Source organism: Dipodomys ordii, unplaced genomic scaffold, assembly GCF_000151885.1.
Source record: "Dipodomys ordii isolate 6190 unplaced genomic scaffold, Dord_2.0 Scaffold106, whole genome shotgun sequence".
NCBI lineage: Eukaryota > Metazoa > Chordata > Mammalia > Rodentia > Heteromyidae > Dipodomys > Dipodomys ordii.
In genome coordinates this window covers 5,648,062-5,674,167 of record NW_012267322.1, presented here as the reverse complement: position 1 = coordinate 5,674,167, position 26,106 = coordinate 5,648,062, and the positions used below count along the sequence as shown (strand labels likewise).

Sequence of the window (26,106 nt, the reverse complement as noted above, 5' to 3'; positions counted from 1 at the left end):
GATGTGTAGTTCTTCCACTGTCTGGGGTGACCTCATCCTCCAGCACCAGCATTTGCTTGTGGGGTGACCTTGGGAAGGGTACTGAAGCATCGTTTTCTCATTTGTCAAGCTGCCACTACCACAGAGACCGGAGTCATGTCTGGAAAATGCTGAAGTGTGGAGGCTTGGCTACCTCCCCTCACAGACCCTGGCTCCAGGAAGGTCCCCCCCCCCCACTCAACAAATGACTGAGGCCACGTCCTTGCCACATTGTCTGGTATCAGTGGGGGTGAAGTAGGGTGGGGTGGAGGATGACAGCGACTCTTTGCAGAAAGACACCCTTAGGTCCTCATGGTGAATCCCACGTGCTCTCTCATTTGCCGAAATTCAGAAGGTCATAAGGAATCAAAGGACGACATCTGCTTGTGCAGAATGTCATTATAGAGGAGCCTGGGAACAAGAGGCCTGTTACAAGTCACCTTTTCAGTTCCTGAAAACAGGCCGATTAATGGGCAAGTTCTGCTCCTTACTGAACAGAACAGGAGTGGGGTCAGCTGGGAAAGGGCCAGGGCTCAGTGGTGAGTCAGGACAGCACAGTGAGGACTTGATTAGCTGCTGTGACCTCCTGACCCGTGCCTGGCCTGCCAAGGAGCCAGACTTCTCTGCAGACTGCTAAGTTAGAATTTACACTTTTGGAAGGACCATTCTGCAGGCGAGATCACAGGGGAGTTGGCTGAGATGGTTAAACCCAGGGTCCATTATGCTTTCTTCCTCAGCTGGGCTGATAGTTAGCTCACACTGAAAACCTAGGGAAAACTCACGGCTCCTGATTTAAATTGCTTTTTCTGGCTCAAGATTACCTTGAAGAGGTCCCAGTACCCAAAGGTAGCAGGCAGAAAGTTACAAGCCCAGGGTGTGGATGGCTCACATTTTGCAGACGCTCCCTCCCTAAATGGCTTTTACTCTGGCCTTTGACCAGAAAATGTACCCGGAACTATTTTATTCCAATTGTATGGAAGAAAAAAAAGAAGGCTAGGTATTTTTAAAAATGCAGTAACTTTTAAGTCACTTTTCAGCTAGACTGTGCAGCTTCTAGGGTGATGAAAAACATACAATGAGCTATGTTCCCTGGGGTGGGGAGAAAAGTAAACTTCTGTCCATTCTCAACAAGAGCCGACCACATGGACAGCCTTCTGGGAGAGATTTGTTCAGGAGGGCAAGAGATACACACACCAGGAGCATCTAATTGGCTCCAAGTTAATGTCCTTTTCCAGTTGGCCTCATGTAAGCATCTGGGAGTTATGGTCACTAACTCTTTTAAAATGATTTATAAAGTTCGTTCCCAGGAGGAAAGGCCTTTGAGCAGGCAGCAAGTTAAGTGTGTGAGTTATTTCTCAAGTGGTCAGAGCGTGAGGAAGAAGGGACAGTTCCACTGCGGAGGCTCTGAAGCTCTCTTCAGCAAGAAGGGAATTCTCATTTTTCAGCAAGGTAATTTTTTGACAGCCACGGCTTGCTCTTCCAGACCTCAAATTTGATAGAACTTCTGTCTTTGGGAGCTAATCTTATCTCTTCCTCCCTCCGTTTAAAGATGACATTAATAGACTTGCTCAATACACTTGTGACAAAGTCAGGAGATGAGGATCCAGGTCTCAGGGTATCAAGTTTGCTATGGGAAGCTTGCGTTTGCTTTTTCAAATGTTGTAATTCTTTGCACCATCTACCAAGTTACGTGTTTTCCCATGCAATCCTAACCACTCCATGTGGTTGGTATGCTGATGACCCCATCTTACGGATGAAGACACTGAGGCACCAAATGGTTAGGGGATTTGCTCAAGGTAACAGAGCTCCTGAGTGGTGTGGCTAAAATATAACCCCAGGCAGTGTGGCTCCAGAGCCTATACGCCAAACCACTAGCCATGTTATTGAAACGTTCCACATAAATAGTTTGTTGTTGTTGTTGTTTTTCCAGTACTGGGGACTAAACTCTGGACCTTCCACTCACAATTTTAAATCTAATGATATTAAAGGGTTCATAATTAAAGGGTTCATAATTGCTCATAGAGCAATTCCACCCCATCTGTGACTCATGGAGGTTACCTCTGTGTCAAATGGCATGTATACACTGCTGCTCCTTGGTTTATCAGCTTCAGATACGATGTTAGTTCTCTGAAGTGTTATCTGGGGATCTAACCCATATTTACACCATATATATGCATGTGGTGTACCTGGTAACTGGCCTCCAAACCTGTCCCCCACAGACTGTGCTGCCTGCACTCCTACACTGAGTCTGTGTTGGCTTTCTCTGTGACTTGCTCTTTATAACCAATTATAGCTGCGGTGACACCAACCTAATTTCCTGAAAGTATGGCAATTTCTGCTTTGGTGCTCTTCAGAGTCTTAAGTCACCATAATGACCATAATGACTGGATATTCTGAGACTGTAGAAACTGTCTGTGAAGGGGAGAGACCCAGATATACCAGAACCATAGGTGAACCAGGATCTGTGCCCCAGAAGCTATTTGACTATAGTCACAGGTAAGACCCCTGTGGCTCAGCACAAGAACCCTTGTCTGGTTGAGTCCTGGCCGACCCACAGAAAACCAGACTCTACATGAGAAATAAGAATGTATGAGTGTCTTAAGTCACTGGTTTTCATGTGATTTACTATGTGCCAATGGATAAGTAAAACAGTGTTTTCAGTCCTGGTAGCTGTTTGTTGGCTGCCTTTGTAACTTTCCATGATATGTTTAAATTCTGTTTATGATTGCAAGATTTTCCTTTGTGATCAAACATAGATACCAAAATATGCCACCTAAATCATTTTATATAAGCAATTCAGTGGTATTAATTGCATTTATGTTGCACAATCATCACCATCTATTTCTGTCCTCATTAAGGAATAGCTTCTTACTTCCCTCTCATGCAATTCCTGGTAACCTATTTTCTATCTCTATGAATCTGCCTGTTTCAGGTATTTCATATAAATGGAATCGGTTCATGTATCAGTTCTTTTCACTTAGCATAGCATTTTCAAGGTTCATTCATGTTATCGTAGGTATTTTAATGGCTGAGTAATATTCTATGACATTTATACTGCACATTTTGATTATCTGTTAATCTGTTGACAGACTACTATCACCTTTTAGCTCACGAAGCAACAAACACTGATATACACATACCTGTTTGAGTCCCAGATTTCAATCATTTTGTGTACATCTAGAAGTAGAAATTTTAAGTCATATAGAATGCCATGTTTGATTATTTGAGGAACCACCAAATAGTTTTCCATAGGTATTTCTCTAATTTATATTCCCACCAGTCATGTATGAGGATTCTAATGACAGAATCTGAGACCTTAAGGAAAAACTTTTCATGGGCTCCAGTGTTCCAAAGTTCTAGCAAAAATCTTCTAGTCCTTTAAGAAAAAAACACTCACCCTACCTCTCCTGTTGAATTTCTAAGGGTTGGGGGAAACAGATCTCTATGATATGGGTGTTGTCAAAGGAGGCCAATGAAAAACTCACTATTCTGTGGGAGCATGCTATCACAAAGGCTTTTGCTTTCCCAATATGCAAGTGTAGCTCAGAGGACTTAGGCCAATCTGAATAACCAAATCTGTATAACAATTAACTTTCTGTAATGATGGTTTCCTTTACTAAGAGTCTTACTTAGGTATATCTGATATTAGGCCATCAATTTTTATTTGGTTCACTGTTATGCTTAGAATGTCTATTTCAGGTGACACTAGGGTACTAAATATCTTGTGTTTGTTCTTGCCATCAGAAAAGAAATGTGGCTTGGTAGAAAACATTTTTAAAAGTATTTTGTGTCATTATAAACATTTTCACAACTATCTGCGACAGACAGCATGCTGTTAAGACAATTATACTGAACTATCTCAGTTTCAAACAGATACTGATACTTTACAGAAACGCTTATACTTTGAAAATCTGGTTGCAATTTCAATGTCCACCACTGAGAAAATGGTAGCCATCTTCAGTATATCTATAGTATGGGCTTCTCAGAAACAATGAAGTGTAGTAGATTTTCAGTGTTCCAAGAGGGAAAGGTTTCCAAATGTAAGATGTATTACTAAGCAACAGGCAGCAATTTAGGTATTGATTTGAGTGTCACAATAACCTCTATGTAGAACAAATAAGACATTTGCCTGTGGGTATGTATGTGTCTGCAGAAATGCAGAAGGGTGAGAAGGTCTGAAACTGGGAAGAATGGCCAAAGAGACTTTTCTATAAGGTTTACATTTTATAAAGGGAATACATTTGTGTGTTACTTGTATAATGAACATAGATGAGAGGTGCTAACAGTGGTGGCAAATAAAACTGAACTCCTTAGCTGGGAATGCACACCAGTTGTTGAAGATTATAACTGACTTGAGTTCTAATTTCCTCTCAACCAATCAAAACTTCTGGGAACTCAACAAGTAAATTAGTTCTTAGCATGGTCAATAAAAGGCTTTGAAGTCAACTAGGTAAAACAATTCCCTTGTATCTTAAGGGAGAATTTATCTACAACACATTCTTTGCTGTTTTAACAAAGGATTAATCCATTGGAGGATTAGCATAGACAGTAAGAGAGTTCTTTTGATGGTTTTTCTCACTATCCCCACATTTCTGCCATCAAGATGAAACTGAGGTCTTGCAGGAGAAAAGTGAAAATAAAGGACCAGGACTCAGTTTAAACACCTTAACTTTAGAAGGCTCCCTGCCCCCTCTTCTGTCTACATGCCTGTTAAGAAAACTTGTCAAAGCAACAGGGATACAAAGTAGAAACAGATGTTTTCCTACCAAAAATGCTCTCAGGAATGGTTTCAGATATTCACATTTTTTTTCTAAGTAACTGTACCAACCAACTTCTCTCGTCCACCATTCTGCCCCTGGCATGTTTCTTGGGCCCCTCTGGGCACAAATGCTCAAACAGGGCCAGGTCACTGTGGCCTAAGTTCTGGGCAAGCCCTGAAGACAGGGGAAGGCCTGGGGCTTAAGAGTCTCAGATCATCCAGCAAAATAGGACTGAATGCATTCTTACTGGGGCCAGAAGAAGGCAATAAATGTATTTCATTCTCTGGCTGATTTTGTTTTTCTCTTCTCAGGAAGGGCAAGCTAGAGAAATCCTTGGGGATGCTGAGGGGCTCGGGAATATACACTTTTCCCCTCCAGTTCACGACCCCTCCCCTAAGTCTTTGCTTTTAGGCACCTCTGTTGCTAAAGGCATTTAACTTTAATTCCATTTGACTTCAATTGTGTCCAAATTACTGTAAAAAGGAAGAAGACAACAAGCTGTAAATATGAAGAGAGACAGAAAATCATTGAGAATCCTGCCTTTATGAATATTTGATGAAGAAAGGTTAGCTCCATAGCTGGTAAATTATAAGAAATTATGTCCATCATGTGACTCTGTCAGCAAAGGTTAATACAAATGGGTTGAGACTTCGTTGGGATGACAATGCAGATTAAAAAAGATTTGTCCTGTCCTCTCTGCAATTAGTTTTTCTCCTACTATTAGTGTAATAGAGTTGATCATTAGGATTATGGCAACAGAACAACTGCCCGGTGCAATCGTTTTGGTTTCCTGACTATCATTGCGTTTTCACAATAAATTTTCCATCTCTGCTAATCTTGGCCCTTAATTGTGTGGTTGCTGTGGGCAGGATCCAATTATTAACTCTTTTGATCCTACAATGCCCTTGCCATTGAGTTTGCTGATTATATGCAGACTGAATGGCCAATCCTACATTTTTCTGCAGCTGAATACAAGGATCTTGTGGTTCATTTAGTGCAAGCAGAAAAATGGTTATTTTGCTCAAATAACAGTTCCAGTCAAGTGTGAAATTGTATATAATTGTGTTATAGGATTTTGCCCAGGTTAAAGGGCTTCTTGGGGTTTTCATTATGAACCTCATTTCTCAAGTATTTATGATTTGTTTTCTAGTTTTTAAAAAGTCTGAATTAGGCTGAACGTGCTCTGCATGGAGGCCTTGTTGTTGTTGTTATTATTATTATTGTTTTGCAAAGAGGATTAAAGTAGTCACCCTGTATTCTTTGCACCAAGGTGGAGAATGTTAATTGTTGTCAAGCACAATACACTAGAATGTAGAACAAATGGCCCTCAAGGACCCTAACAGCTAAAGGCATAATTCGTCTAAGTGGTAGTGTGGATTTGAAAGGCTATCTTTGTGCCATTCTAACAAGGCTGAAGAAGTTAAGGATTAAAGCCAGAAAGAGTAAGAGCTGAATAACCAACAACAAAACAAAGACAAACCAAGGGTATTTAAGTTTGTAGATATTCCAGCTCAGGATCTACATAAACAAAACCCCAAAAAACTTTCATGCTTATTTGCCCTCACTATGTTATTTATCATCGCTTCGTGCCTTATTGAAAATCCCACTGACATATCATGAATTGTACACCTTTCCTAAAGTGGGTATATATTTTTAAATATATGAAGTGGAGTGCTAGTGGATCACACCTGTGATCTTAGCTATTCAGGAAACAGAGTTCTGAAGGATTTCAGTTTGAGGCTATCTCAGGCAAAAAATATTACTAGACTTGATCTCCAAATTAACCTACAAAAAGCAAGATTGGGAGCATCGCTCAAGTACTATACAGTACCAGCCTAGTAACTTCGACGCCTTGAATTCGAACCCCAGTATTGCTAAAACAACAAATAAATAAAAACTCAAGGGTTACAGCTGAGGGAATCTTTAAACAAATGGTATAAGACAAAGACATAGGTAAATATGATTTCTTCCATGGAGAGCATGGGAAGGAGGGAAATAGCTAGAAGATGGAGTATACTCCCAATAGAAAGGTAAATTAATTAAAAAAAAACCCTAAACCCATTAATGTAACACTTGCCAATAAATCAAGAGACCCTGGAGGCCTGATGCACAAAGACAAGAGTGGAAAAAAATGGCTAACTGGGAGAAAATTGTCTTGGGAAGGGTTAAATGTGACAACTACAGGAGTAATTGGAATTGTCATGTCTGTAGCAATCTCACAGTGGAAGCAGTCTTAGCCAAGCCCATTGAGAGTTCCTCCCAACAGAAGCATACACTCTGTCCATATTTATAGTCATCCAAAAGTAGGAAATTTAACACATCAGGAAGCCTGCTGGATTATCAGATCAACTAATCAATACCATTGATGATATTTCTGCCTAAAAGCATGGGGAGGCAGTAAGTAAGGCACCAAAAGCAGACAGGCTCTTTGCCAATACATTACCTTGGACCTTTGACTTCTGCCAAGGGCCCAAGAGGCACATGACTTTTCTTCCCAAGTCCTAGGATTTTCTGCCTAGGTGATTTTTGTCCTGCTTGAGTTGAGTGGATTGCATCCTTCATCAGGAATTGGTACAGGGGACAGAGCACACCCAGTCTCCCAGGCCTCTGAAGCAGAGTGCTGGGTCATGCCATTGCCCTCTCAGCACTGTCCCTCCCACTCTGTAAATCTCAGCTGTGTGAACATCACTCCACTCGGTGGGATACAAATGGCTTCTCCATGTAGCTGAATTGCTCCTGAGACTTGAGTCACCTGAAGAGTTCTGTCCCCTCTGTGTGACCTACACCTGGTGGCTCTGAAGAGACATTTGGCCACTCTTGATTTGCTGAATTTAATGCTCTAGAAAGCAACAAGATTTCATCACTGAGAATAAAGCTAACTTGGAGAGACAAAGAGAACACACTTACCCCTGTCCCTGAGTTTATAAAAGAATCTTTGGGCCAGTACAATGCACACCAAATACTCAATGTAGAATCTGCTCATCACCCCTAAATTGATTTTTGGTGTAGTCATGATGTGTGCAGGTGCATTGAGACATATGATAAAATCATTTTCTATAACACATTTGTAATTGGTAAAGATAGAACAGAATTGCCAAGAGGAGGGCACTTTAGTACCCTGTAAAAACTGGTTACTTCATTTTATCACATTTATCACTCTACCACCTGAGTCACACCTCTGCTTTCTGGTTAAACTGAGATGAGAGTCTAAGGATTTTTCCATCCAGGAATGGTTTGGAACTGTGATCCTGCAATCTCAGCTTGTTGAGTAGGGAGGATTACAGGTATGAGCCACTGGCACCCAGCTCACTTTTAGTTATCTTTACATAGTCATTCCTCATTTACTGATGAGGAAACTGAGGCTCAGAGAATTGAATCACATATCCAAGACCACAGAGCCTGTGCAAGGAAAGGCTGGGATTCAACTATAGTTCTGACAACACTACTCAATCCTCTTTGTACCACTCAACATTGTCATGTTTCACCTGAGGAACAAAAGAAAGTTTTCCAAATGTGGTCAAGGTAAACATACAAAATGCCAAACCACTGAACCTCCCTAAATCTCAGAGAACAGGATGGCTGGGTAGAGGACACACTTTGAAGAAAAACTGCTCTGGTATGTTTCATTCTCCAATGGGAAATGTAATGGGGTTGGAGAGTGAGTGTGAAAATGGGACTGAAAGAGGGGAAAGGCAGAACTTTGAAAATGGATCCACTGTAGTTCACATCTGTACCCATCATTGCACTCGCACCATGACAAAGCCAAGGTTTTCTTGAACTGGCATAGTATTGTAGTCTGCCCGGCTGTGCTATAACTATTTCAAGGACTATTAAATTAAGCCCTGGAGACAGTTTTCCTTAAGATAAAGAGCATGCTTTTTATTGTGTCATCAAAGGAGACCAGAAAACCTGAAGCTTTCAGCTTTAAAGACAACATAATGAGATCAGAGATTTTGCTTGCAAAGAAATTAACTTTCGGTTAATTAATGAAAGTAACCTTAAACAGCGGGCGTGTTGCCAGCAACCAGGACACTGTAATAAAAAGGGGGAAAGGGGGAGATAATGGGCTGCTTTCAAGGGGCCAGAGCTCAGAAGCCCAGAAAAGAAATTTGATGAGGATGCTGCTTGTAAATTCGATCTCAAATTCTTAAGATGAACAAATAATAGCCTTATCTGTAATAAAGTCTGCTACAAATGCTTTCTTTTCCCCCATAATTTTCTGTTCAATTTAGATAGAAGATTTAATTAGATGTTGGTGAAACACCAGTTATTTAATAAAACTCTTAATAAAAATCTAATCTATCATACCTAGAAACCACTGTAACATAATCACAGTTTAAAATACATTTTAGAGTATTTACTTTTTATAATTAAGAAAATATATGTACATGACATGTTCCATTTTTCCACTCAAGGTGAGGGGTAAGAAGGCAAGCCTAATGCTAACAAGAGTTCCAAAATTACCACCCTTTTTCTTTTGAAATAAATTTGCTTTTAAAGGGTTTCTTTGGCTAACTGCAACCAAAAGGGGTCTTTGAGTCTAGCTGAAAGCAATGAGGGATGATCTGGCCTCTCTCATAGCATTCTACATTCAAAACTGTGTCCTCATAAGTAGACTTTTAAGGCTTTCTAAAATTGTCTGACCAAGGTAACTAATTTGATCATTATAAACAATCAGGTAAGTCTGGGGTAAAGATAAGAGCTCATCTCTGACTAAGCCCAGGAGAATATGTCTATTCCAAAGGGAGATGACAAGGTATGGGGCAGCACGAAGCGTGAGTGGCCACAATAGATATTAAAGCCACATTAGGGTCACTTAGGCTATGTCTGTAATCTTCTTCAACCTCAGGTAAAACAGAATTCTGGACTAGTTACCCTAACTGCAGGTTTCACTATGGTGGCCATTCTCAAAGGCTATGCCTCAAAAAAAAAAAAACAAAAAACTTCAGTTCTATATGGAACTGCTGTAAGTTCGCAGCCTTGGGAGCAAAACTCAAAATCAATTGGGATCCAAATAGACACATTTGGTTATATGCATTCTACAGATTTGCTGGTGGGAGTGGATAGCTTGTAAGGCAAGACACTGTCTACTCTTGATCCAACAGTTCAAGGTGAATTCACAAGAGGCCATATCCTGGTGCTAGACACTGTATAGTTTTCATTCTTCTTTGTGACTACTTAAATAGAAGAATTTGGTTGAAATAAATTATTGGATAAACAGGGTGGTGGGTGGGTGGAATTTAGCTAGGAGAGAAGAGCTAAATTGCCCAAGGATGAAGGGACAGGTAGATGCTGGTAGAATTCAATCTGTTTTCTGCTGTGTCTCCACTGACCTGGCACGAGGACTAACAGGCCTATGAAACAAACTCATCATGTCCTTGGCCTGTCTGGCATCTCTGTTCACGTATGATTTGAGAAGGTCACTGCTTAGTACATCTGGATGCTCTGATCATCCGGATTTAATCACCAGCATGGGGTTCCAGAGGCTCCCACTGTATATAAATTTAAATAATGGCCCCTCCTCCATGAAGGAAGGAAAGTCCATAGACTTTGCCCATCTGTTCCACAAGGCTGTTCATTTTGAGTTTCTGATTACATGCCTCCTGCTATTTCTACACACGCCATAATCTCCAAACAATGCCACAGTGTTTGGGGGCATTTAATGATTTATAGTGCTTGTTATTTTTGCTTCAAATCTGATTCCTCTTTGGCGATGACACAGGGCTTGGCACAGACGGAACACTGCTAGTGTGCATTTAGATACATGGTGCAGAAGAGACAGCCAGTGGGGCCTATCAGGCCCTCTGGGGGCCACACAGTTGGTCATTAATGTGTCCTCACTGGATGTCAGATTGAATTTCATTCCTGTGTCTGCCACACTAATACCTGTGTGGCTGGCAGAGCCACTCACACAGCCTGACCCCAGATTGGCCATGCCATGGGGTTTGTGGAAATGAATGAGGATGCAGTCAGGAAAGTCTCTGGAATGGTATCTAATTGCTTCCTGTGGGGAGGGGCTGGGACTACACCACAAGCCTTGTTCTCCAACTCTTTCTAGTTGCACTGACTAGGGCCAGTCACTTGTCTCTTCCCTCTCCAAGTTGGTCTCTTGCAGCCTCACCCATACCCAGGGACCGGGACAGGGACAGACTTTGTTAATAATGTTGGTATACTTCGAGGTCTGTAAAGCGAAGAGGCAGAGAAAAAAAAGACCCTTTTATTGTAGAAGACCCAGAGCCAGACTCTGACACTTTCTTAAATATTAACATTATAATTAGGAGACCTGGGGCCTTTCGGGTTTCACTCAACATCCTGCCTTAACAGGATCTTCTGGAACCTGTGACGCCTGTAAACACGAGCTGTACTTCCAGAGGGATGTTGACTTTTGTGGTCTATTAAGTAAGCAATGCGTAAGTCAAAGCACACTCTTCTAGGAGCAGAGCAGCAACACAAGTGCTTCAGGCCAAACTGCACAGAAGTTAGCCCCTCTTAACAAAACCCGAGGCGTTTTAGGGAGAATTCTCCATAACAGGACAATATGGCAACAAGCTCTGGTGTTGAAATAATTACTGACCATTTAGAAAAAAACAACTACCAAAGGAATTTGTTTATCTTGCTTTGTTGAGGAAGCCACCAAGGCTCTTGGGATGATAGGTTCTGATTGCTATTGGAGGCAGCTTGGATTGTAGCTTCTTGCGGTAGCTAGAGTCCCCTCCCCATAGTGGCTGAGACTCTGAGCTTTGAGGTCCAATAGAGGCTCAGGTTAAAGTGTTGATTGTATGAATGAACTTATGGAGAATTATGAAAACCTGCAATGTTTCCATATCTGTATATAAGGACACAGATATCTATTTTATAGAGCTGCCATGAGGAGTCAATGAGATTATGAATGCCAAGTATATGGCACAAAGCCTGGTACTAATAGTTTGTCTTCCCCAGAGTTGTGTCTGTTTTTGTGGCAGTAATTCAGCCTTGGTCTTTTACTGTTCAGGAACATTCCTACTCTTAACAGGTATTGTTATTAGCCCTCTCTAATATTCTAGAACATGAAAATCATACTGTAGTTGGTACTGAGAGCCACTGGTAATTTTAAAATGAAACGTTTAAAACTATGGCCAGAGGTAAGAAAATGGTGACATAGTATGTCATTTTGCAAAAGGGGGCATATTCAGGCTCATTTATTTTGGCCTAAACTTTGGACTTTCATTATTTTTTAAATGTGAGTTTTTAATTACTAGAGAACAAGAAGTGAAAAAGAAATGGAGGGCTTTGATTTAAACCTCTAGCTTTTGGCTTCTCTCAAGAAATGAGAAAAACTTGATCTGGGTCACACCTCCTCCTAAAGATAGTTGTTGAGCTGAGCAGTGGCTGTCTTCTAGAGATAGATAGATAGGACACACAAGCTCCATTTTGCAACAAGTCCCACCTCTCTGTGTTGGGCCTGCCTGTTCATCTCTGTGACCAGGCCTTGCTCAGTTCACCAGACTGCCAGCCCATTGGTGTTGCTTTTAGCAATTCACTGTTTCTCCCTCTCCCCGCCCCGACTCTTTCTGCATTCTGCCATCATTTTACCATTCTGTATTTTTATATCAGGGTCTTGGAGTTGCTTCAGCATAGTGTCATGGGTTCCCTACCCCACACAACACAATGGCTTGGGTGACATCTACATGCCATAGTGGCCATCAATTAAAAAAAAATCAATCACTGTGGATATTCCCTAACTCTAATAAGATTTACTTATATATTTCTTTTTTTGGCTTCTGCCTTTGTTTCATTTTGAGGGCAGTTCATACACAGAATAGGTGTAACATTGTAATCACTGATCATGTTTGCAGGCCCTGAACCTTCTTAGTACTTGTAAGGTCTACCTCACCTCCAAGCATGTGCCCAGCACATGATTTGTACATCTGTCTCTGCTCTACAACAAAAGTATTTTCAATAGCAATCACTTAATAATCAGCAACAGTTATTTTGATTTATTCCTCAGTTTAAACTGACTCACAATTAAATAAAAAGTAATTTCAACTCAAAATATTATTAAAATTCCTTGAGATATTTCAAGGTAGTAACTAAAATTTTCATTTTCTAGATGAACATATTATACTCAATAGAAAGGAAAAGTTCAGGCGGCCTCATGGTATGACATCTTCACCTTCATCACCAGCACTGTTTAGGTGCAGGGATGTGTGGTACTATAGTGGCTAGACACAGAAACTACATCTGATAACACCTCAGACAATTCAAAATGGTAATGAACTTATTCTAGAAACAAACAAATATGGCCAGCATATTTGTTCACAAGGAATTCTTGGGATTAACGTTTAAGAAGAATTAAATGTTTTCAAAAGATACGTTGCACTGGGTGCTCCTGGCCCCTATGAAGGCTAAGATCTGAAGACTGTGGTTTGAAGCCAGCCTGGGCAGAAAAATCTGTGAGATTCTATTTCTAACCAACCAGGGAAAAGCTGGATTGGAGGTGTGGTTCAACTGGCAGAGCACCAGCTGAGAGCAAGTAAGCTATTCAAGAGTATGAAGCCTTAAATTCAAGGCTAGTAGAACTACAACAAAAAGATATTTTACTAAAGGACATTAGTTTGAAGCATACACATAACACATGCATGCACATATACATGCATACATACACACACTCTATTAAACTTTAGGAGTAACTTTAGAAACTCGCACTATAATCAATAAAAGACTTATTTTAAGGAAGAGTATTCTCTCACTGAAATCTCTTAGAATTGTTGGCAAATGGTGATAATTAAAACTCTTATGATTGTTTCAAAAATTTCTACAGATAGCACATTCCCTTTTTGCTGTCATGAAGAAAGAAGAAAAGAGGGAAGCAGAAGGAAGCCTTTCATTGCCCCATCTTTGGTAAATGATGGTATGTTAGGGACTCATCTCTGAACTAGATTTATGGTTTTTTTTTTGTTGTTGTTGTTAGGAGATTCTCTGCCTGGTTTTCGATGTCCTTTTGCCCAGACCATTGCTCTGAGTCTTTAATCTTCTCACTCTAAATCCACTAATCTGGATTCTTGTTTCAACTGGCTGCCATTCTGGCCTGTAGGCTGGGCTTGCTTCTTCCTTCTGACTCAGCTCCGTGTGTCAAACTGGTTGCCCACGGGCACCCGGGCTATCTGTTTTTCTCAACTTGCAATCTCCACCTGTGTCCCTCCCCCTCCCAACCTCTGATGGTTTCTCCAAACAGGAATACTAGCCTGCCTAGATCAGGGAACTCAATAAGCTTTCCTTCCTGTCTAGCTTGAGTCTTGGCACAAACTCCATGCTGTCCTATTGTGGCCAGAAGCTGGAAGTGACAATCATATGATAAGCATCATTTTGATGATAGCAGCTTGGTGGGGGAGGTGGCTAGATGGACACTTAGCCTTGTGTATGACTCACAGGTAAAACTAGAGAAAAACTGCCCAAGGGAAGGGATTTGTGACAAATGACAAGAAGGCTCACAATTATCAGCTCAAGATGATAACTGCAGGTGCTGGGCTTGGGTGGGGTGGGGTGGGGGGAGAAGGTTTAGTGCTTCCCATGACTCTGCACTGCAGCAGTGGAGCTCCCAGAGGCTGCTTCCACAATCAGGATGTCCTTTCCTAGGACATCAGCCCCACCGTGGAATTCGTGGGCCTTAGTTCTGAGCTGTCAATAAAATCACATGGCCACACGAGGGCTTTCTCAAGTACAGACTAATATGGAATGACTACCTTATTCAGGCACAACATCAGCTCTTAATACCCTACCCAATCTACAAATCAGCCTATGGTTTTTAAGATTTGAATTGTCTAAGCCTCGAGTGCCTTTCTCTCTTTCTATACCAAACCATCACACAGATGGGTTAACCTGCTTTTGCTTAAAAATTTAGCCCACTGCTAGAACAGACAAGACCTTTTTAAAAAAGTGATGGCTATGCTTCATCATCATGTATGTATGAATGTATGTATGTATGTATACATATATGTATGTCAATATACTGTCTTAAAGCACAGATGCCTTTACTCACTAGCAATTAAGGAATAAGAATCCTGGCCTTTTACTTCATGTGAAATGAATATTTTCAAGTATGGTTTTATGGATAAAGGTAATGATCATAACTGTTTATTTAACTCCTAAACTCTAACAAAGCACTGCTGCTTAACTCCATATGGTAATTTATCTATACATATTTATATGTATGTATATATATATAGTATATAGTACACATGTATAAAAGTACCTATGTGCATAAACATAAAAACACATGTGTGATACCAACATGTATATAAAACGTAAAGGACAAGTTTTGATAGACAGTTTTAGTGGGGGTACATATTGGTGTGCTAGAGGAATAACATTCAAATTATTTTCTGCTATCTTTTTTTCTGTGTATACTTGCTTTGTGGAATTCAAATGCAGCTCATTTCTACAAAGCAATTATTATGTGTTTCAAGGATGCTGCTCTGAAAAATCTGGGCCACCTGGAAAGATTTTATAAAGTGACTCCTTTATTCTCATGAAGAGGAGAAAGGCAGGTTAATCATCTATTGACTTCTCAGTCTTATTACTGGCAGAAAGCTCTGGCTTTGCTAAATTTCCTCTTTGGAGTTGCCTAACAAACATGCATCACCAGGAGGTGCAGATAAAGATCGAAAGATTAAGCTTTGTCACTCAAATGATAATTAAAAAGAGTATTTTAAACACACTGTAAATATACACAAGCCATCAGAAAATCATCAAAACCCTGCCAGGGCTCACCACCTCCAGAGTGTACAGATTATCAGGGAGTGGGATATTGATGTTAAGTCCTGCTAGTCTTGGAAGATTGTCATTAACTGTCCCAAGCCTGAACTCAGCCAGCCACCTGAGCTGGGGAAGATGGGGGGATCCAGCCTCTTGCATGCAAGTGGTAGATCAGTAGGATTTGGAGCTAGCACCTTCATATGCATTTAATTGCAATTTTTTCCCAATCCAGTTCCAAGATTACTTAAAACCTATGATTCTAAGAATCATAAACAAAAACAGAGGTCCCTTTTAAAAAATAATTTTATATGCAGAAAAGATTTAACAGAAAAATTATAATTCTTGTAAAAATTTCATTTATAACATATCATAAAAAGACACAGGAGCCCATGTATATTAGAAACACACAAAAACATCACCTTTCATAAAAAGAAAAGCTTGTCACCACAATCTTATTAGGATGTCATGCATTGTTAAACTGGTAAAATATTTCTGTATATTCCAATTAGCGCAACCATTTACTGGCAGACATTACAGAGAAAGCGATCCTCTTCCTTTTTTTTTTTTTTTAAAGTCCTTTCTACTGGGAACAAATCCTTTGTTTGACAATTCAGAGAATGTTATTTAGAGATTTTAATTGCTCAGTTGATCTGTGGCTGGATCTCAATAATCAAAACAATAAGATTGTTGGTCTGGTTTTTGTTGGTTTTTTTTTGACAACTGTAATAAAATGCTGGTGGTGTCCTGGGATAGTTAACCCAAGCTGGATTGACACTGTCAGATTTTTTTTTTATATATCTTTTTCAGAGGCAAAAGAGTCATTTTTCAAAAGTAAAAACTACATTAAAGAATATTGCTCTTACCAAAGATATTCCAAATATTATTAATGGCTACAAAGAATTCAATGTGATTTTTGTAACAATCTGATTATCTCTATAAAAAAGGGCTATAATTCTTAATTTAAAAGAAATTGCCTTTAATCAATTTGAAAAAGGCAACATTCCAATAAAAATGGACAAAAGCTTAGGACAAACATTTCACAAAAGAAATATAATCATTTAACATTAGGAACTATTTCTATCTCATTAGTAATCAAAACAGATTAAATCAAGACACCAGTTTTCTTATCTGTCAGACAGAGACAGGCAGACACAGACCCAGACACGTACACAGACAGACACACAGACAAAGACACAGACACAGACAGACAGACAGACAGACAGACACACACACACACACACACACACATGTTCCCACTTCCCAGTGCTAGTGAAAGTAGAAGAAAGTAGTTTTGCTTAAAGGTTTCTGGGAGAGCTTATGTAACTGCTCATACTTTGGAAGAACTTTTTGGCAATATATGTCACAAACTGTAGAAATGTGTGTATTCTTGACTCAAGTCATAGATTTCTACGGATTTATCCTAAAGCGGTAAAGAACTGAGCAAAGTTTTTAGACAAGGATAACCACCCCATCACATAGAGAAAAAATAGGGAGCAACTCAAATGTCCAACACCAAAAAAAGGTGAAATAAATCACAGTTGTATCCATATAAGGGAATTCTAATTTCCATTAATGATTATGGTCCTGAAGAAAATTTTAAAATCTTTACAAAATGCTGGAGATGGGATGTGGCTCTGACATAGAGCACTTGCCCTAGCATTCATGATGTCCTGGGTTCAGGCCCCAGCAGCACAAAAAACAAAGCAAAACAAAACCTGAAAAACTGCTCTAGCTATATACAGCAAGTGTAAAGAGGAAAATTACAAGCAGGGCACTGATGGCTCATGCCTGTAATCCTAGCTACTTAGGAGCTGAGACCTGAGGACTGCAGTTCAAAGCCAGCCTGAGAAGGAAAGTCTGTGAGATTCTTATCTCCAATAAAGTACCAGAAAACTGGTAGAGCTCTAGCCTTGAGCTGAAGAGCAGAGGGACAGCACCCAGGCTCAGAATTCAAGCTCTATGATCAACAACAACAGCAACAACAACAAAAAAAAAAGAGGAAAATTACAATATATTATGCCCCTGCATTTGCTTTATACCAACATACAGTGGTCTGCTAGAGTGGCAAGTTTAAGGAGACGCTTCTGTTTTATATTGCTCCAAGTTTCAAAAAACAGCTTACACACTAATTTAAAACATATTAATTGAAAAAGCCAACCTAGAAATACTAAGACTTAAGTTTCCTACCATATTTTAGAAATCATTTGGCTTATGAAACATATACTTAGGTTTAAATAAGTTTCTTCTCTTTTTATAAAGAAGAATTTGGAGGTATCTTCATAATGACAAACTTTACAAAATTTGGAAAGTTTGCAAGGGTAAAATGGCAGTTCAGAAGATTGCCTAGGCATAGGAAGTTTATTATATAGTATTAAATGGGGAAATTTTCATTCGGTATTATGCTTAAGGAAAAAATAAAGAAGGCTCCTCACACAAACTACCACTTTCTCACCCTCAAAACGTGGGGGTGAGACTTTGACATCCTTTCTCAGGGAGTACAAAGAAGTGGCTGGCATTCATTCTGGGACAAAACACTACTGAAAATCCAGATGTGATGGGCACTTGCACACTCACACACACACACCTGCACCCTATCACGAGGTTGCCTAGGACAGATGTTTGAGGCAGGACTTTTTATTCTGAGAGTGAAAAGGAATTTATTTGCTTACTAAAACCAAGCAGAGATCTTACATTTAACTTAATCTGCTTCCTGATTATCACCTGTTTCTACATTTTCTCTCTCTGGTGGGGCTGTGTATTCCTGTGAAGGCCTCCTCTCTGTTCTACTTGAAGGTTGAGCAAGGAGGTGGAGAATGGCTGGGGGATACAACAGGGAATGTCTGAGGGGTAGAGAAATGAATTGTTGGTGGACTTAAGTTGACCTGAGATTGACTGAGCACCTATTAAGTACTGTTCGTGTGCATTACAATCTTTCTCTAACCATTCAAGTTTGTTTGTTTGTTTGTTTTGTATTTGAATCAGAACCTCATGCTTGTTATGCAGATATACTACCAGTTGAGTCATGTCACCAGCCCTCAATTGCTTTAATTATTTTTCAGATGCTATCTTCTATTTTTGTCTCGGGCTTGTGGTTCTCCTGCTTATGCCTCCCATGTTGTTGGGACTATAGGAATACGTCACCATACCCAATCTACTAAGAGGAGGTATTGCTAACTTTTTGCCCAGATTGTGAACTGTAATATTCCTGATCTTCATCTCCCAAGTAGGTAGAGTTACAGGCATAAGCTAGTTATGTCCAACCTCAACTACTATAATTGATTTTCAATATTAAGCAGTATTTCAAAACAATATTAGGGAGTAGTTCAAATTTAAGACGTGGTCCGGATGTAATTTCATTTTTAATAGTAGGGGAAAGTCAGATACATAGCCTGTGGCAAAAGGTCAACAAAATGAGCAGCTTTTCCTTCTGATTTGTCAAAGGAAGTATCTCTAAACCAGGAAGCCTCACGGTCCTTCCTACAGTCCATTTCACAGGCTGATAAGGCAGGAGGAAAGGGACTAAAGCTACAGCCTGAGGAAGGGATGATGACATGACCGGCCAGCCTCAGAAGCCTGCTTCACACCCTGCTTTCTGAGGACACTTCCCCGCCCCCCTTCACACCCCCACAAGCTCAAGACTTTCAAATTCCAATGCAGAGCAGACTCCTTCCCTTTCCCAAATTAAGAATGTGGGTGACCCTGGGCTGTGAGCTAAGTGGCTGTAGGACAGATATCTGGAAGGACTGGGAGGAATGGTTTCTGCTTGGCCACGCTTTCAGCAGAAGACAAGAGGCGTTCTCCATTTGCCTTGGCATGCCACCCTGGATGCCTCATTAGAATGCAAACCACTGCTGTCAGCCTGGGCACTGGCTGCTGGCTGCCTGTGGCCTGTATCTGCAGTCACAACAGACGCCTGCGTGCTGCCTTCCTATGAAGACCAAGTACATGATCCACTGCAGTTAATCAATAGGATAATGGAATGAATCAATAGGAAAGATTTTTAGAAGGTCTTAATTAAAGAAACACTTGCAGATACAAATGATGTCTTCAATCTATTGATAGTGCCAAGGTGAAGGGTTAAACACAAACAAAACCATCAACTTTATTTTGCCGGCATGCCTTCCACAAGAGAACAACCCAGCAGCCTCCTGGCCCCAGGGTCGGCCCATTAATCAGTCCCTTGTCAATTGCTTGACCACAGTATATGGGAAAATGAGTCTATGATCAAAAATTTTAATTACCATACAGCAGCTCAAAACAACAATGAAAAATACACTTGGGCACCCCGCTTGACCTGCCTTTGCTCTCAGAGATGGGGCAGTGTCCCCATAAAAACAGATTCTGCGGACAAACTCTCCTTTAGAGGCGATACACAGAATTAGAATAATTAACAAAAGCCTAAATTGATGGATCCCATTTAGGCAGGGGAATTCTCTAGTGGGCCTTCTGCTCAAACATGTTACATCAATATTTTTGATTCCCTCGACAGTCTTGCACAAGGTACTGGTTTAAAGAGACATCAATCTGTGATGTCAGCATTTATCTAATGAACCTTCAAAAATCAATGTCTAGGATGGCCTGTTACATGCAGGCACCCAATTTGTCCACTCTTTTAGCAGTGCTGGTTAAACCTAAGGCCATAATGATCGTAAAAGGGGACTCAAGTGGTCAGAGGGTTTGGTCAGACCAGAAGAAGCTAAGATTATGAAATCAGGTTCAACCTGGAGAATTCAAAGGATGCAAGAACAATAGGAGTATGTCCAGATGCCCTTCCCAACCTTCACTGGCCTTCTAATGCTAGACATGTACATCCAGAAACCATCTGTTTCTTCACATCATTCCCCCTCCAGTCTCACTTTCCCTTGCTGTTTCTATTCCTTTACTGTGGTCTGACAGGATTTTGGTCCCACTCCTGACAGCTATGGTAATTTTCTGCTTTTTGGGTTACTCGACTGGGATTCCCATTTAGCTCCACTCAACAGGAGGCCATGCTTAGTTCTTCTCTTGTTAGTGTTTATGCTCAACTCAGCTCCTGTTAACAGGACTCCTTGACACGGATATCTTGACACCCTAACAGGCAGAAGAGAGAGGGCCTAAGTTTGTTTCACTCCTTTTTGCCTCTTTAAAATAAATTGGCCTGTACTGGCTGCCATGGGGCTGAGCTATTTCAAATGCATAACTCAGGGTGACAGCATGCCATTCACAACGCCAGTGTTTGGCCTGCCTTGTAATCTCGGCTTTTGTTCACTGCAGTTGTTTCTCTCTTGACCAAAAGAGTCAGTCTTGAGCACAAGTGTGGAGCTTGGACAGTTGTAAGATGTGTTGTGTGGGCTGACTTGGTTGTTGTACGATTCCTGTCTGTCTCCTTGAATGCAGCTTTCAGCAGCCCCTCTTGCAGACTTTGAGTCCAATTAAACAACAATGAGAGGTACCATGATTTCATTTGCTTGGATTGTCACATTTCAGAAGTTCAGTAGCCTGCAAAATGTTCGCTGTCTCTCATTAAGAAGGTTTCAGCAACTGTGTAAAGTCTCTAATTTAGCTGCTTTTTATGCTCAGCTTTCAGCTCTGAAGATGGCTGCCTGCAGGGAAGAATCCCACGCCATTCACTATTCGTGCCAGTAAAAAGAGCCTCTGACCCTACAAACTGAAAACCCTGAGAATGACCAGACGGACTGTGACAAAATGAGACACTATTCCTAGGAGTCCTGTTATGTCTCCAGTGTTTTTCTTGATTAACGCTTGCTTTGGATGGGAGGCATGTATGTGATTAATGCTTGCTCTGGACAGGAGGTGAGTGTGCATATACATGTGCATGAGTGTGGGGCACAGTCAATGTGCACATGGAGGTATTTTCAGAACCAGGAATAAAGGCTTGTAAGGTATTATCCCCATGCAAGTATTTATTTCTTTATTTTAAAATTCTCAAAAAGTTTTGATTTAGCCGGGATCTGGTGGTTCACACCTTTAATCCTAGCTACTCAGGAGGCTGAGATCTGAGAATCACGGTGCAAAGCCAGCCTGGGCAGTCAAGTCTGTGAGACTCTTATCTCCAATAAACCACTCAGAAAACCAGAAGTGGTGCTGGGCTCAAGTGGTCGAGTGCTAGCCTTGACCTGAAGAGCTGAGGGACAGCGCCCATGCCAGAGTTCAAGCCCCACGACTGCTCCCGCCAAAAAAAGTTTTGATTTAGATACATATTTAAAAGTGAAGTACCTTGAATCAAAAAGTATCATATAAAGTCAGGTTTGTCCTGAAAATCTGGTATTATTAAATTGATAGACTAAGAAAAAAAAGCAGGCCGTTTTTGTGGACTATGTCTAGGCTAATCTCATTAGGACTCTGATTGGATGAGGAAATTGTTATAAAGATACAGAATGACAAAGATCATTTATGGGCTGCTTGCTACCTGCAGGTACAATAGGAGGAGCTTACATACACTGTCTCACTTAAGCCTCTCAGCCCATTTTCCAGACGAAAAGAGTAAGGCACAGAGAAAATTAAGGAGCTTGCTCAAAATCACAGCTGGCAAGAGAAAGAACTAAGAATCAAACCTAGGTCTGTCTGATTCTAAAGCATTTAGTATCTCTGTTTCAGTGACAAAGGCTGGTGTAATCTCTGCTAGATTCACAAAATGAAAACTGGCAGGTGCATGGTGACGGTGGGGAGGGGGTAACGTCTGCTCTACATCCCCAGGGGCAGAGATTAGCATGGCCAGAGAGTCAATTTCCACCCTGGCAAATGCATTCATTCTGGTGGACAAGGATCTTCTGGAGTTCCAGTCCTCCTAACTAATCTTTTCCCTTCCAAAAATAACAATGATGAACAGTTTTTTCTTTCTGACTACAAAAGAAATATTAGGAAACAGAAACACGTAAAGAAAAAAAAATTACCTGCAATTCTACCGCAAAGACTTCATCACAGTTGGTACAGATTCTCAAGTGCTTTTTTTCCTTCTAAGAAATGTACGACTTCCAGTGTTATTTGCTCTGTTTGATGTTTTTCTCAATGAATATGCAAACCTGCACAAACTATGTGTCATGTCTTTCCCATGGACCGATAACTATATTATAATCACTGAGTTCTGTAGAGTGCTCCATAGATGTTAAGTGCTTGGCCTAACACACACACACACACACACACACACAAAACTGTGCCTTCTCATCTGACTCCATGGAGTCAAGTCATGGAACTTTGCTTGGAGCAGGTGGTAAGAGCTGTGGGTCAAAGAGGCTATGGGTCTGGCTAAGTGTGTCAACCCTGAATCCTAGAAGATTAAAATATAATCAAAGTTCCTCCTACCAACCAGCTCAGAGCCTAAAGATCTAGCATTCCTTAAAAAAAAAATAACAGCAAAATCCCAACACAATACCAAAGAGATCAGTTTAATTATATATGATCAAAAACCTGTTCTCATTTTCTTGAGTAATATTTTCTGTGTGTGGGGGTGAGGGGACCATATATGGTTGATATTCTTGCTTGAAAGATGGAAATGATATTTCAGCCTGCAGCAGCCAAGAGTTTACAGAACTAAGGCTGCCGCTCTTTTCCTGGCCCGGGGAAGGGTATGATGAACACAATCTGAAATCAATATCAGGGAACAGTTACTGCATCTCAATATTATTTGCTGAGATGGGTTGCTGGCAGAAGAGTGGGGAAGAGAGATATATGTCAATAGCTTTAACGAAGCACTTCACAGCCATGCACAAAGGGAGGTCAAATAACTATCAGCCGACCAATCCCCATTGTAAGTAGTAAAAATGATAAAATCAATATTATTAAATAAAAAGTTAGCACTGCTATTGAACTCTCTCATGATCTTGGCAGAGCCTTGCTGAAAATGAAGGAGTCTGTTTTCTATTCTCTTTGGAAGTGAGTGTTGATAATCAGTAACATTGGCCAAATATGGGTGCTGATATTTTTCACACATGAACTGAGCCACAGGAGCATTTGAACAACAGCACAAGGTAACTGTTACCTCTCTAGCAAACAGCAATCTTTCCCACCCCTGGGTCAACATATAATTTGAGGCCACCAAGGGCTGTCTCTCTTAAAATCAGACTTTGTCCGTCTGTCCTTCTGGGTCACAAGCTCAGGGATTTCTAGGAAAAGAAAAGAAAAGAAAAGAAAAGAAAAGCCTTGTGTGCTGCCCCCTCTCTTCCTATCTTGAGATTTAGAAGTCCATCAGAAAACAACAACAAAAAAAATAGGAGAAAAACAAAACAAAAATGGAAATAAGAAAGAAAAAAATTAGAAAAGGAAGAAATCCAGGACATTCCAACAGCAGAGGATAGACCTGCTTATGTTAGCCAGAGGACTATGGGGCGGTGTCTCGAAGCCAAGGTTGTGCTCCTCCCTGCAAGGGTTAATTGTGCAAGTAGAAGGTGTCACACAGGTACTGAGAAAGATGAATTTTAAAAAGATAGCCTAGCCAAAAATGCCTATGAAAGCAGCAAGCTCCAGTTCTATCGGTATGAGAAAGAAAAGAAGAAGAAGAAAGCAGAGGAATATGTAAAACTGAGTGACAGCCCGTCGGCAAGACTGCATTTGCTGTTCTGACCTGCATTTAAACACAGAGCTGCTTAGCCTTTTGAACACCCAAAGTTGGCTCCCTTGTTTGCATTTCATAGAAACTACTATAGAAAGTAAACAAGAACCTTTGGTGAATTATTTAGCATACAAATAAACGAGCAAAGAAGGCTAAGTAGGCCTATATGAACTAACTGGATTGAAATATTCATCTGTAAATAACCCTCCAATCTGGTACTTTCACGTACAAATACTACATGGAACATTAGACACAACTAGCTTCTAGGGATATTTAGGCTCACTAGAGAGCAATTTTTATGTCTACTGGCATCTGTGGGTAGTGATATGGACTGACTGTTAATATAACCAACATAAAATTTATGTGAACTCTCACCAAAATAGCAACACACTGTCAGACAGCTGGTGGCTGATGCGGAGCACATGCGGATTTTATATGCACTGCGTAAACTAACCTTTGCAATAAAGATTTAGCAGGTTTATTAGTTTAGGAAATCGCTATAATTAAGGATAATTCATAATGGCCGCTTATCCACTCTCCAGCAATAGCTAGCTTAATTTAGGCTCCATTTCTTTGAGTCATAAATAAGTGAGCTGCTATCTTCCGCACAGATGTGGCATTCAACCTGTTCATGTTGACTGGTTTTTGCTTGTGTTTTAATCAAAAGCATTAGTAGATAAGACTATAAAAAGCACAAGGTTTGAAATAAATTAACAAGAAATGCATAGCAAAGTTGCTTTTGTTTTTTTGTTTTTGTTTTTGTCTACTAAATAAAAAAAAGTAACCTCCCCTTGCTGAGGTAAAACAATTAAAAATAAATAATCCTTTTAAATATACTAAAGGAACTTTCATTTACAAAGCCAAGGAGAGAGAAAGTGACAGAGCAGTAACATTAATGAAGGCCAAAGAAATATGTGTGTGGCTTCGCTACAGTTTTTCCATTTAACCGTGCATGTAATTAAAGCCTGACCTTCACAAATGCAACACACTCGGTCCCAAAGTAATTTCCCTGTATCCCAAACTCTGGCTGCAGAGGTGGAGGTTTGCTCAGCCTCAGTGGTTTTCCCTGGGTGCACTCTGGCCCCCTGTTCCCACTGATGGCCTTTCCCTATAGCTGGTTCCCCTGCATCTTGGTGGTATAGCCTCTGTTCACTGCAGTCACCCAGGATATGAGGCAACAAGAGGCCAGCAGTGTCAGAACTGGATGCTTAGCACCTTTGAAGTCAAGTCACTGGGTGAGGTGCAGGGCTATACTCTCCTGGCCTAGTCTAAGCAGCTAGCCAGGGAAGCCTTTCCTGTCAGTCTCTCTCAGGGAACTGCAGTGTGATTGACATGGGAATTCGGAATCATATTAAGGGTGAAGCTACAGGGAGATTTAAGATTTGCTTTGTCTTGAGATTTTCATGATTGTGGAGTTAATCCTGGTGTAATGGAAAGGGTGTTGGTTAAGAGTTGGAAGATCGGGGATGTGTTCTCACTGTGACATTCGTCAGCTGCCACATTCCTAAGAGAACAAGTTAGCTTCCCTGAACTCGGTCCTTCCCAAGTACAAACCAACATACACTACCTCTGCCACCTGCAGCTTGGTTATTGTAAGGACCCAGGGAAACAATGACCACAAAAGTCTTCTGGGTGAGCACAAATCCATCCACTCACAAATCCTTCCAGGCCTGTTCCTCTCAAAAAGGACTGGCACTATCTGTTTTGCCTCCCTGTCATGTGGATAGGCCAGATTAAGTTCTTTGAAATAGGTAACTTCATGATAGCTTCCATAGGTGCTTCCAAACAGACTAAAGCTCTTCAGCCCAGAGAGGGTTAAAAAGAGGACCTGGAACAAACAGGATGTCCTAAAAGGAGATGAGTACAATGTCATGACTCCTAAAAAAATGTTGGGCACTTCAGTCTTGTGTGTGTGTGTGTGTGTGTGTGTGTGTGTGTGCTGGTCCTGGGGTGTAAACTCAGGGCCTGGATGCTCTTCAACTTCTTTGCTCAAGGCTATTGTTCTATCACTTTAGCCATAGCTCCACTTCCAGCTTTTTTTGGTGA

General features: G+C 40.7%; 1 protein-coding gene and 1 long non-coding RNA gene across 2 annotated transcripts in view; one reads left to right on the top strand and one right to left on the bottom strand.

Annotated features, from left to right (window-relative positions):
• Fto (fat mass and obesity associated) overlaps positions 1 to 26,106 on the bottom strand; it is a 379,565-nt gene that overhangs the window by 17,916 nt on the left and 335,543 nt on the right. The window lies entirely within an intron of this gene.
• On the top strand, positions 1,381 to 21,380 carry LOC105994462. The gene is made up of 3 exons (XR_001175507.1): positions 1,381 to 1,467; positions 12,868 to 13,026; positions 21,072 to 21,380. It is a non-coding gene; the product is annotated as an uncharacterized LOC105994462 (long non-coding RNA).